This window comes from Nelumbo lutea, chromosome 4, assembly GCF_056320005.1.
Source record: "Nelumbo lutea isolate HS-2025 chromosome 4, American lotus-T2T, whole genome shotgun sequence".
In the NCBI taxonomy this organism is placed as follows: Eukaryota; Viridiplantae; Streptophyta; class Magnoliopsida; order Proteales; family Nelumbonaceae; genus Nelumbo; species Nelumbo lutea.
This window is the reverse complement of record NC_142687.1, coordinates 61,533,809-61,547,175: the sequence shown is the minus strand read 5'-3', so window position 1 is coordinate 61,547,175 and position 13,367 is coordinate 61,533,809. Positions and strand designations below refer to the sequence as shown.

The 13,367-nt window shown below is 30.0% G+C and overlaps 1 pseudogene across 1 annotated transcript in view; it reads right to left on the bottom strand.

The window, feature by feature from the left end:
* Positions 1 to 9,313: 9,313 nt before the first annotated feature.
* The window catches only part of LOC148860837 (serine/threonine-protein phosphatase PP1-like), a 33,433-nt pseudogene continuing 29,379 nt past the window's right edge, over positions 9,314 to 13,367 (bottom strand). Inside the window, exon 5 of the transcript XR_016112992.1 lies at positions 9,314 to 9,456. The product of XR_016112992.1 is annotated as a serine/threonine-protein phosphatase PP1-like (transcript). The remainder of the gene's footprint in view (positions 9,457 to 13,367) is intronic.

Here is a 13,367-nt window from a genome sequence, read left to right as displayed (position 1 = left end):
AAGCCTGGGTCGACCATCAGGCCTACATCTTGAGCCTAAGCCCGACCTTCATTTAAAGCCCAAAGTGTGGTTAGGAAATTTTTATTCTTTGTTTCTCTCTCATTTTCTAGTAATCTCTCTTTCATATTTGTTGTTGAACACTATTTACAATGATGCCATTAATAAACCGCCAACTATTCTACCTTATTTTAAATTATGAAAAAATTATTTTTCATTCTCTCTCCCTTTATAAAATGGAATTAGTTTTGGTGTGAGATAGGTAGCACATGTCTTGTCCCAATAATAACTGAAATTTTGTTTCATTATTTTATTTGTTGCTGGGACTAGTCTTGCACCAATATTTATTTATTTTATTAAAGTTAATTATTGATTTTTCTATTTACAAATCTAAGTAAATTATTATCCATATAAATTCACTTAATTTACTGAATTCTTTAATTAATAAATTAATCAAAATTTTCTCCTTGGAGCTTATATTTAGGGCAATCAATATGTTTGGTGAGGTGTAGGAGTCCCAATAATAAATGAACTTTTATTTATTTATTTTACTAAACCAAATTAATAATTTCTTTATTTTAATAAATATAATAATTATCCATAATTTTTTTATTTATTTGATTCAACCAATTCCAAATAATAAATGAATATCCAAAACTAACCAAACCTTGGCGAACCAATAAAAAATCAATCAAATCAAAACTGACAAAAACGAACCAGGCGTACCCAAATAAAGTAGGTAGTCAAGTCAACTCCTCTCTAAAATAAAAATAGACCAAATCGTATGTAAACAAAACAAATAAATGTTGATCATTCCAAACAGTCCCCCGTCTAAACAATCTAAAACAAAAACAAAAAAGAAACTTGTCTTAATCAATTTAACCAACAAGAATATAACTTATTACAACTCTAATCACACTATTGTTAATTAAACAAACCCATTATAACTTATACCACACTTTACATAATCTCCCAAATATAAGTTATACAAAACCAACATATTTAGAGAAATTGGAAAATCAACTCCGCTCCATCAAAAACTGAAACCTTACCTTTTAAAATCAAAACAATGCAAATAGACAATGACCAATCCAAACAAACCCATTTAAACAATGTTAAAAAAGCATAGATATATAACTTGACATAAATCACAACAATCAACAAGTACCGAGCTCATTACACCCTAAAGGCACCATTTTCTCTTGTACCCTTTATATCTCCTAAATAAGCTAAGTCCACTCACTTAGACTTATAAGTGCCAAACAGAATCTATAGGATCCGATTTAAGCTAATCCACTCTAGTGATGTAAACGTCCTTGTGCGAAACCAACTAACTTAAGCTTCTAACGATCAAAAAAGATGTTTTGATATTTCATTGCCAAAAATTTCAAAGCACTAACAATTTCATAGCCCGAAAAGTCTTCGAAAACCCTAACGAATAACACATTAAATTATTAGGGCCAAACTACAAACAGCGATCACCCTCAGCATTTTATAACAAGTCCCCCAATAGAGCCTGTTAGAATAAAGCTCTAACGAAAGCCAACCAACAAATACCGAACTCATTACCCCCTAAAGGCACCATTTTCTCTTATACCCTTTATATCTCCTAAATAAGCTAAATCCACTCACTTAGACTTATAAGTGCCAAAACGATCATTCTGTAACTGATAAAACAAAAGCATAGGAAGAAATAATCCAGTTTATTTAAAAAATCCAACCAAAGCCATCGATCACATTCCAGAATTATGTCATCAAAGAAAATCGGTGCTGAAAATCTAAACAATAAAATACTATCCAAACCGACCTAATTTATAAAGTCAAAAACTATAATAGTGTCAACTCACACGAAATAAGATGCGGACAATTTTAGATTATTCCCTTTATAACCAACCAACCCTGATGCAAATGAATCAAACTCAACATAGAGAAAACCATCTGGTAGAGGTCAAATATAGCTAAGCTTAATCAAACCTATTCTTCATTAATGAATTTCTATTACAAACCCTGATACAAGTGAACCATAGATTTCTATTTACATAATTTACTAAATTCTTAATTAATGAATTTTTTTTCTTAACAAGTTATTTTTCTCTCATCCCGGAGCCTATTTTTAGGGCAATCAATATGTTTGGTTAGTTGTGTGATAGGTTGTACCTGTCCCATCCTAATAATAAATGAAATTTTATTAATTTATTTTACTAAAACAAATAAATCATTAATTTTTGTACAAAATTAAGTAAATTGTTATCCATAGATTCCTATTTATTTAATATATTAAACTATTCAAGTAATTAATAATTCATTGAACTTATAAGTTATTTCTCTCTCTTCCATATTTATTGTTAACTTGTAACTATTTACAATGATGCCATTAATGAAGAGCTAATTATTCTCTCTTATTTTCTTGCCTAATTATTTATATACTTATTTTAAAAAGTTAAAAGATTTTGTTGATTTAATTTACTAGATTATTTAATTATTTCCCTCTTTTTTTTATCGCTCTGTGTCCAACATTTAAAGGCTGTCAATGGGTGGGGTTTGTTCTACGTAGCTTGGATATTTTATTTATTTTATTAAATTAAATTATTCATTTATATATTTTACAAAATTATGTAAATTATTATCCATAGATTTCTATTTATTTAATTTACTAATTTATTCCATTAATTAATAATTTATGAAAAGGTTAGGGTCTGAGTTGGGATTAAACCTATTCACAAGTAGTGGCATGTTCGGGAAGGGCTTTGTCTTCATATCAATAGAATATATTGAAGCTCAACTTCAAGCCCAAACCGACCATCAGGTCTATCTCTTGAGTCTAGCCTAGCGAGGAAATTGTTATTCTTTAGTACTCTTTCATTTCCTCACCAGTTAATTTATATATTTAATTTAGTAAGTTAAAAATTGTATTTATTTAATTTGCTAAATGATTTAATTTTATCAATAAATTATTTCACTATATCTCTCCCTCCCCGAGTCTAATGTTTTGGGTTATCAATGGGTCGGGTGATATTTATTTATTAATTAATAATTTATTTTTCTCTCTCTTAATCCTTATTTTTTGGGTTATCAACGAGTTAGGTCTAGTGTGATATAGCATGTACCTGTCCCGTCCCAATAATTAATGAAATTTTCTTTATTTATTTATTTTACTAAGCCAAATTGTTCATTTATATATTTTAATACATCTGATACACCATTATGTATAAACTTTTATTTATTTGATTCAACTCTGCACCAATAATAAATGAATATTTAGTTATTTTATTAAATTCAATTATTGATTTATTTATTTTACAAAATTAAGTAAGGTATTATCCATATACTTTATATTTATTGAATTTACCAAATTATTCATGTAATTAATAATTTATTTAACTATGAAGTTATTTCAATCTCTCTCCCTGAGCCAAATATTTAGGGCTCTCAATAGGTTAGGTTTCATTTGGGATTAAATTATTAACTGGTCGAGCTACGGTTGGATTGGAATTTGTGTTTATATCAATATAACATATTTATGCCCAAATCTGAGTCTGGATCGAACTTCGGGCCTAGATTTTGAGCATGAGCCCGACGTTCATATAGATCCCAAAGCACGGTGAGGAAATTCTATGTTTCTCTCTCATTTTGTCACCTTATTATTTATATTGTTATTCTAGTAAGTTAAAAAAATTATTTATTGAATTTACTAAATTATTTACTTTATAAATAAGTTCTCTCTCTCTCTCTCTCTCTCTCTCCCCCTTTGCGAGTTACATATTTCCAAAAGTTAGTAAATTATTATCCATAAATTTTATTTATTTACTTAACTAAAATTTTAAACTAATTAATGATTTAACTTATGAACAAAATATTTCTCTTTCTCTCTCCCTTTTTAAGACTATCAACGGATTTGTTTTTATGTCGGATAGGCTATACATGTCCCAATAATAACTGAAATTTTATTTATTTATTTCACTAAATTAAATTAAGTTGTTATCTATATATTTTATTTATTTAATTTAATAAATTAATTATATTTAGTAACAAATTTTTTTCTCCCTCTAAAGAGCCTAAGTTTTAGGGTTATCAGCAAGCTATCGATTCAAAATTATTCGTTTATTTGTTTTACAAAAATAAATAAATTATTATCCATAGATTTCTATTTATTTCATTTACTTATTCAAGTAACTAATAATTTATTTAACTAATAAGGTATTTCACTTTCTCTTGCCAAGCCTAATATTTAGTGCTATCAATAGCTTAAGTCTCAATTGGGATTAAACCTATTCCTGGGCCGAGCGAAGTTCGGTTTGGGCTTAGCCTTTATATCCGCAGAACATATTAAAGCCCAAGTCTGAGCCTGAGCTGACCAACAGGCCTAGATCTTGAGCGTCTTGATTTTATTTTATTTATTTATTTTACTAAATTATTTAATTTTATTAGCAAATCATTTCCCTCCCTCTCTTTCTACCCTGAGTCTAATATTTAGGGTTGTCAATGGGTCGGGTTTGGTTCTAGATTGCTTGGGTATTTATTTATTTTATCAAATTAAATTATTCATTTATTTATTTTACAAAATTGAGTAAATTATTATCCATAGATTTCTATTATTCAATGAATTTATAATTTATTAATAGGTTAGTGTCTAGGTTGGGAATAAACCTATTCACGGGTTTGGTAAGGTTCGGGTTGGGCTTCATCCTTATATCAATAGAACATATTTAAGCCCAAGTTCAATGTCGCATCAATCGAGCCTAAATTTTGTGTCTAGCCTAGCTAGAAAGTTATTATTCTTTGCTACTCTATCATTTTGTCATCAAATTGTTTTTTAACAAATTATTTCCCTCTCGCTCCCTCCTTGAGTCCAATATTTAGGGTTGCCAATGAGTTGGGTTTGGTTTTAGATAGATAGGAAATTTATTTATTTTTTACTTTCTTAAATTAATTTAATTATATTGATTTAGTTTAATGAATTCTTCAATTAATGAATAGTTTATTTTACTAACGATTTTTTTTTCTCTCTCCCTAGAGCCTAAATTTTAGGGCTATCAACGAGTTGGGTCTTGTGTGGGATAAGCTTGTACTTGTCCTGCCTGAATAATAAATGAAATTTTATTTATTTATTTTACTAAATTATTACACAAAATTTTAATTATTTGATTCGTACTGATGGTCAATAATAAATGAATATTTATTTCTTTTATTAAAAAAATTATTGATGTATTTATATTTTAAGATTAGGTAAATTATTATCCACAAATTTCTTTTTATTTAATTTACTAAATTATTCAAGTAATTATTAATTAATTTAACTAATAAGTTATTTCACCATCTCTCCCGAAGGCTAATATTTAAGGGCCATCAATAGGTTAGGCCTTGGTTGGGATTAAACCTGTTCACGGGCCGACCAAGTTTGGATTGGGCTTTGTCTTTATATCAACAGAACAGATTCAAACCCAAGTCTGAGCCTGGGTTGACCATCCGGCCTACATCTTGAGCCTAAGCCCGCCCTTGATTTAAAGCCCAAAGCGTGGTTAGAAAATTTTTATTCTTTGTTTCTCTCTCATTTTCTAGTAATCTCTCTTTCATATTTGTTGTTGAACATGTAACTATTTACAATGATGCCATTAGTAAACCACTAACTATTTTGTCTTAATTTAATAATTTAAGAGATTTTGTTGATTTGATTTACTAGATTATTTAATTACTTCTCTCTCTTTTTTATTGCTTCGTGTCTAATATTTAGGGTTTTCAATGGGTGGGGTAGTTTGGATATTTATTTATATTAAATTAAATTGTTCATTTATTTATTTGATAAAATTAATTAAATTATCCATAAGGAAATTCTTTTTTTTATCTCATTTTCTTTCCTAATTATTTATATATTTATGTTATTAAGTTAAAAACATTTATTGAATTTACTAAATTATTACTTTTATTGACAAATTCTCTCTCTCTCTCCCCCTCTTCCTCTTCGAGTTAGATATTTAGGGTCGTCAATGGGTTGGGTTGGGTTTAGATTTAGATAGTTAGTAAATTATAAATTTTATTTATTTACTTAACTAAGTTATGCAACTAACTAATGATTTAAAATATGAACAAATTATTTCTCTCTCTCTCTCTCTCTCTCTCTCTCTCTCTCTCTCTCTCTCTTTATAAAATGGATTAGTTTTGGTGTCAATAGGTTCTACATGTCTTGTCCCAAGAATAACTGAAATTTTATTTCTTTATTTATTTGTTTTAATAGATTAAATAAATTACTCTCCATAAATTATTTTTTAAGCTTGACCAATATTTATGGTTGTCAATGGTTCGGGTTTGGTTCTGGATCGCTTCGACTAGTCTTGCACCAATAATAAGTGAATATTTATTTATTTTTATTTTATTAAAGTTAATTATTGATTTATTTATCTATTTACAAAATTAAGTAAATTATTATACATAGATTTCTATTTACTTAATTTACTGAATCCTAACAAATTATTTTTCTCACTCCTCGAAACTTATATTTAGGGCAACCGATAAATTTATTTTTTATTTATTTTACTAAACCAAATTAATTATTTCTCTCATTTTTACCGCTTTAGGTCTAATATTTAGGGTTTTCTTATTTATTTGACCAAATTAATTAAATTATTATCCATGAGGATATTCTTTTTTCTCTCTCTTTATTATATTCTCTTTCTCTCTCTCTCCCCCCCGAGCCTAATATTTATAGCTCTCAATTTGATAGGTATCAGTTGGGATTAAACCTTTTTTATTGGTTGGGCAACATTTAGGCTGGGCTTTGCCTTTATATCGATAAATGAATCGTAATTACAATTGAAATGATCAATAAAAAAAAAGGTCCCTTTTTGAGCCTGTGCCCAGCCATCATATAAAGATCGGATTGCGAAAATGAAATTTTTATTCTTTGTTTCTCTCTCATTTTCTAGTAATCTCTTTTTAATAAACATGTAACTATTACCCATCATACAAGGGAACCATTGGCCTAACCTCCCTCAATCGTGCAATCTCTCTCTCTCTCTAGGTGAGTTAGCTTGTTATTTTTGCCTCTATTCTAGAGCTTATCAGTTTTTTTAAATAAGTACTTTCCAATATCTGTATAGTGTGTTACTGTATGTAACTAGCAGAAGTGGTTTCTCACCATAATTACTCACTCTGTGTTAAAAATTGAGCTCAATACTGGTTCTGTGAGATAATAGCTGCTATCGAACCATATGATTTATTTCTCTCTCTCTCTCTCTCTCTCTCTCTCTCTCTCCCCCCCCCCCCCAATAATATTTATAGCTATCAATTGGATAGGTAACGGTTGGTCGGGCCATGTACGGGTCGGGCTTTGCCTTTTATCAATAAAACTAATTCAAGTCGAAGTCTAAGCCTAGGCCAACCATCAGGCCTAGATTTTGAGCTCGACCATCATATAATGCTCGGATTGCGAATAGGAAATTTATTACTTTTGTTAAAAAATTATTTCTCTCTCTCTCTCTCCCTCTCCCTCTTCGAGTTAGATACAGAGTTGTCAATGGGTTGGGTTTAGATCTAGATAGCTTACCAAATTTTAGTAAATTCTTATCCCTAGATTTTATGTATTTACTTAACTAAATTATTCAACTAATTAATGATTTAAATTTTGAACAAATTATTTCTTTTTCTCTCTCTCCTTATAAAATGGATTAGTTTTGGTGTGAGACAGGCTGTACATGTCTTGTCCCAATAATAACTGAAATTTTATTTCTTAAATTATTCATTTATTTTTTTAATAGATTAAATAAATTACTCTCCATTAATTATTATTTATTTAATTCAAGCTATGACCAATATTTACAGTTGTCAATGGTTCGGGTTTGGTTATGGATTGGACTAGTCTTGCATCAATAATAAGTGAATATTTATTTATTTATTTATTAAAGTCAATTATTGATTTATCTATTTACAAAATCAAGTAAATTTTTATCCATAGATTTCTATTTACTTAACTTACTAAATTCTTTAATTAATTAATTAATCAGTTATTATCCTAACAAATTATTTTTCTCTCTCCCCGAAACTTATATGTTTGGTCAAGTGTGGGATAGGCTATACCTATTCTGTCCCAATAATAAATGAAACTTTATTTATTTATTTTACTAATTTCTCTCTCTTTTATTAAATTAAATTATTCATTTACTTATTTGACAAAATTAATTAAATTATTATCCATGAAAATTCTTTTTTCTCTCATTTTCTCTCCTAATTATTTATATATTTATGTTATTAAGTTAGAAATATTTATTGAATTTACTAAATTATCTTTTATTAACAATTTCTCTCTCTCCCTCTCCCTCCTCGAGTTAGATATTTAGGGTTGTCAATGGGTTGGGTTTAGATCTAGATATCTTGGATATTTATTTATTTTACCAAAATTTAGTAAATTATTATTTATTTACTTAACTAAATTATTCAACTAATTAATGATTTAAATTATGAGAAAATTATTTCTCTTTCTCTCTCCCTTTATAAAATGGAATTAGCTTTGGTGTCAGATAGGTTGTACATGTCTTGTCCCAATAATAACTGAAATTTTATTTTGTTATTTTATTTGTTGTTGGAACTAGTCTTGCATCAATATTTATTTATTTTATTAAAGTTAATTATTGATTTATATATTTACATAATTAAGTAAATTATTATCCATAGAAATTCACTTAATTTATTGAATTCTTTAATTAATAAATTAATCAAAATTTTCCTCTCCCTGGAGCTTATATTTAGGGCAATCAATATGTTTGGTGAGGTGTAGGAGTTCCAGTAATAAATGAAGTTTTATTTATTTATTTTACTAAACCAAATTAATAATTTCTTTATTTTAATAAATATAATAATTATCCATAAATTTTTATTTATTTGATTCAACCAATTCCCAATAATAAATGAATATTAACTTCTTTCATTAATATAAGTTACTGATTTATTTATTTTACAAAATTAAGTAAAGTGTTATTTATAGATTTGTATTTATTTAATTTACTAACTAGTAATTTCTCTCTCTCTCTCTCTCTATCTATCTATATATCTATCTATCTATCTATCTATCTATTTATCTCTATCTCTCCCCCCCCGAACATAATATTTAGAGCTCTTAATTGGATAGGTATCGGATGGGATTAAACCTTTTTTTATTGGTTGGGCCATGATCAAGCTGGGCTTTGCCTTTATATCAATAGAACTAAGCCTTGCACATAAAGATAGGTGAAGCTTTGGAAATTTCTACAACGGTCTTAGAATCTTCTAGAACTGCCTCTTTGTCTTACACTTCCATGATTAAGCCTTGTAAAGCCTCTTCCATCATCTTTGTCCTTGCACTAGTCATTGGACCACCGATTCCTTGCAAAGGATCTTGAGAATATTTGGGAGTATTAGCTTGAGCCATTTGGCCAGTACCTTGATCTCCATTATTCCCTCCCTCCTCGAAAGGATTCGTCCTCAAATCACCTATATCAAACAAAGATAAATCAGCAACATTAAAAGTCGCACTAACATTACCATAGTTGCTTGCTAACTTGTAGGCATTATCATTGATTCTTTCTAAGACTTGAAAATGTCAATCTCCTCTAGGCTGCAATTTTGATTTCCTTTGTATAGGAAACCTCTCCTTATGCATGTACACCCAAACCCAATCTCTAGTTTCTAAAACAACCTTCAAACGCCCCTTATTAGCTTGCTTAGCATACTGCTCATTCTTCCTTTTAATGTTACCCAAACCTTGGCATGTAAATCTTTCACAAAATCTACATTTTTCTTACCATCAAGATTAGCATGTTCATTAGTAGGAAAAGGTAAAATATCCACAGGAGTTAAAGGATTAAAGCCCTAAACAACTACTCATGTTTATAACCTGCAAAAACTCGTTAGAAATAAAAGAAATTTTGTTCTTCACACACTCCCTCACGTGCTTGCACTCAAATCAAATTGTTATCACTCGTGTTTCACACTATTTGACTTTTCTCGATGATGATCTCACCTCTCTTTGCCTTTTACCACTCAAGCCAGCCCTCTTTATGTTCTTAATAGAATCAAGATCAACAAATCTCAAGGAGCAATCGGTTAGATGGTGCCAAATCTCAAAATCAGAATTTTAAAAACTTAGTTGAGGCAAACGGTAGAAATAAGGAAGAAAAAAACAATCAATTAAGCAAAAGACATGCAAAAGAAATAACTAGAATACAATTAATTGACGAGAAAAGCAAAAAGAGACAAAACAGCCTTGCACAATTGAACCCGAATAGAATAAATAAAATATGGAGTACGAAATCCCGAATTAGTCAACTAGTCAAACCCCAAAAGGAAAAGCAGATCTTGTTATGACTTAATTGAATAGGAATATGATCTTGTAATTCAAGAAATCTCATTTATGCTGGGAAAATGATTAAAAAATTAGATATGCAATCTTAATGAGTAGCACAAAACAAATTGCACACAGATCAAACAATGCAATCTAACTCCTCCTCCTCTTTTTTTTTTTGAATTGGATGTTCTTTTGTCTCTTTTTTTTTCTTTTTTTTTTACTCAAAATAAACACACAAAACATAATTGAATCTATTCAAAAACACAAAGAAGTTGAATGGAAGAATTCAAAGAAACTATGCAAGGAGAACACAAGAAACGCGCAAAAATCAAAGAAAAACACAAAACAAGGATAAACAAATGATAAATAACCTGTTTCTAGAACCAAGGCTTTGATACCAAATGATAAGAATCCATAGATGACTTGCTCTAAGAACTCTTGAATCAAGTTGTTATGCGCACCCAGAAACTAGAAAACAAGTTGTAGTTGATCATATTAGAACTTTAAAGAAACTAAGTCCTTCAAGAATCCAATCTTGAAGATGCCACAAAGGTTGATCACTCCCTTGATAAGTCAAGATATTGTATTCTTCCAAGAAAACAAGAAAGCAAAGCTAAACTTGCTGAAAATACCTCTATATTATTGATGATCTCGTTTTACATAGTTGTAGTTTTTATATAGACACCTAAACATCATTATCTAATAAGGAAATTCATAATCTTATAAGGAAACTCCTAAGTAATGAGGATCCCTTTAATTTATGAAACAAATCTGCCTTGAAATATGAATCATTAATTAGGTGTATATTTGATGAAAGTGATGAATTTTTTTATCATCTTGAATTTGATGAAAGTGATGAATATTTGAATAGTGGTGTATATTGCTTGATTTAGTTCAGATTATGGTCTTAACTTACGGTTTTCCAATCAACGAGAGGGCCCAAAATGGAATTTGGTGGTAGGCTTGGATTAGGGTGAGGAGTCAAGTGGATAGTTCTGATTTGAGAAAGATATGGTCGATCTCCGAAATCATTTAGGGCCATTAAAATGGGATGGATGTTGGTGTTTTTGTGGTTGATCTTCGTAGATTTGTGGTGGGATTTGTTGGTTGATTGATTCCTTGTGATCTTAAGATGATAGGTGTATTGAATTTGATTTTGAGGAATTGGAATTTGAATATCGCATAGATCAGGGCCATTAGAAAGGAAGTTGGTGTAATGAATGGTAGATCTTTGCAGTTTAGTAATGAAAGCAAATGTGTAATTAAGTTATAGGTTTCCAAGTCTAGGGATGATGTCTGATCAGACGTTGATATTGATCTCAAGATTATTTTGAGTTTTGAAAAGTCTCAAGTTGATTTGATTATGTTTCCAAGTTTCTGGGGTCTAAGAGGAAGGTACGAAAAAGGTAAGGTAAAGGGACCGAGAAAAATTGGTGTCGATAAGTGTGGCAGGATTGTTTGTTGTTGATTACATTAGGGAGTTAGCTAAATATAGAAGTGTTGGTTTCATGGAGCCATTATCGACACATTGGTCTCATAGAACCTATATGTTTTCTAGTGCATTTGGTGAATATAGGGTTTTGGTCGAGGATGTTTCCTCTTTGCTCTCTTTAAGAGTAAAAGTGACTTTTAGCCCTTCAAATCTAATGAATATTAATTGTTTGTGACTAGAAAATGAGTAATATTGCATAATCCAACCGGACAGAAATCATTTACCACTTCTACAGCTTCTTTCTTATGAATTAAAGAAATATATATAGCATTGACAACATAAGACATCTTCTATTTGAACACAGGTTGGATAAAATCCACCAACTCATTACCAATTACCTCCTAAGATTTTTGGTAAAAAGTAGCTAATAAGCCATTAGGTCTTGGGGCTTTAAATGGAACTATATTAAATATGCTCTTTTTTTTTACTTCCTCATAGCTTGGAACCATTGAAACTAATTTATTTTCCCCCTATGTAACCACATGGGAAAGGAAAAGGTTATCCATATCTGAAGTAACAAGATAATAAGAGGATAAGATCTCTTTATAAAATTCACCAGTGAATTCTGGATCACCAAGGGATCTAAGCTCCACTCTCCATCTTTACACCTAAGCCAGCTAATTTTGGGCACCCTTCGCTCTCTATCTCCAATAAAGTTTCGCATTGGGTAAACAATCTTTATATTTAGCCACCAATCTTCTCTCTTCTTCAAAGTAGGAGAATTAAGGACTAACTATTCAACTCTTTCAGTAATGGTTTTCAATTTCTACACCCAATTTCCTATGGTGGATCTCCCCCAATTTGTGAACTGAAACTTGCATTCCTTGTTGCACTTGGAATGTAAAGGACCCTAAGGAATAGAGACCTAGTTGTGTTCTATTTCTTTGAAAAAACCTTCTTTCAACCAATAAGCTTCTAGGTGAAGAAGTTTTAAGTCCTCTTGATAATTCTCGTCAAAATTAATAAGATGGGAGTGTGTTTTCTTCCCACAAAGGGGAGATGTTTCATCATAGCATTTGGGAAAGAAAAACTCTCCAATAGTTTGAAGCCAAGGCTCTATTTAGTCTTTCTCTGATGAACTAGGGTGGTTCCCTCTTGTTAGACAAAGTTTAGGCTGGTCTAACATAGTTAATTAACAATATCCATGAGTAGTCTAGTCTAGTGTATTCCAAAGAGCAAGTGACAGCTTCATCTTTATATCTTTCACAGTACAAATGACATTTGAGTTCTCTGACCAAACAAACACCAAGGGGAAGAGATCGAGCTAGCAATCATTTTAAGATGTTTTCAAAAGTATTCTTTATTCATCATAGAAGGTTCGTTATCTACACAAACAATATGCCAGACCTCTGTTAGAGGAAAAGAAGAAATTGAAGTTACGATGACATTATTAGAGGATGAGATGATCTCCAAGTTGACGAAAGGGCATCAAATTAGCCAAAGGTCACCAGATTTTCCATCTACTGGAATCACATCGCTTTTAACTAGACCCAATGATTCTATAATCTTGATAGATTTTGACTCTGAAGCCTTAGTCTTAGAGATAAAATGTGATATTTGGACTAG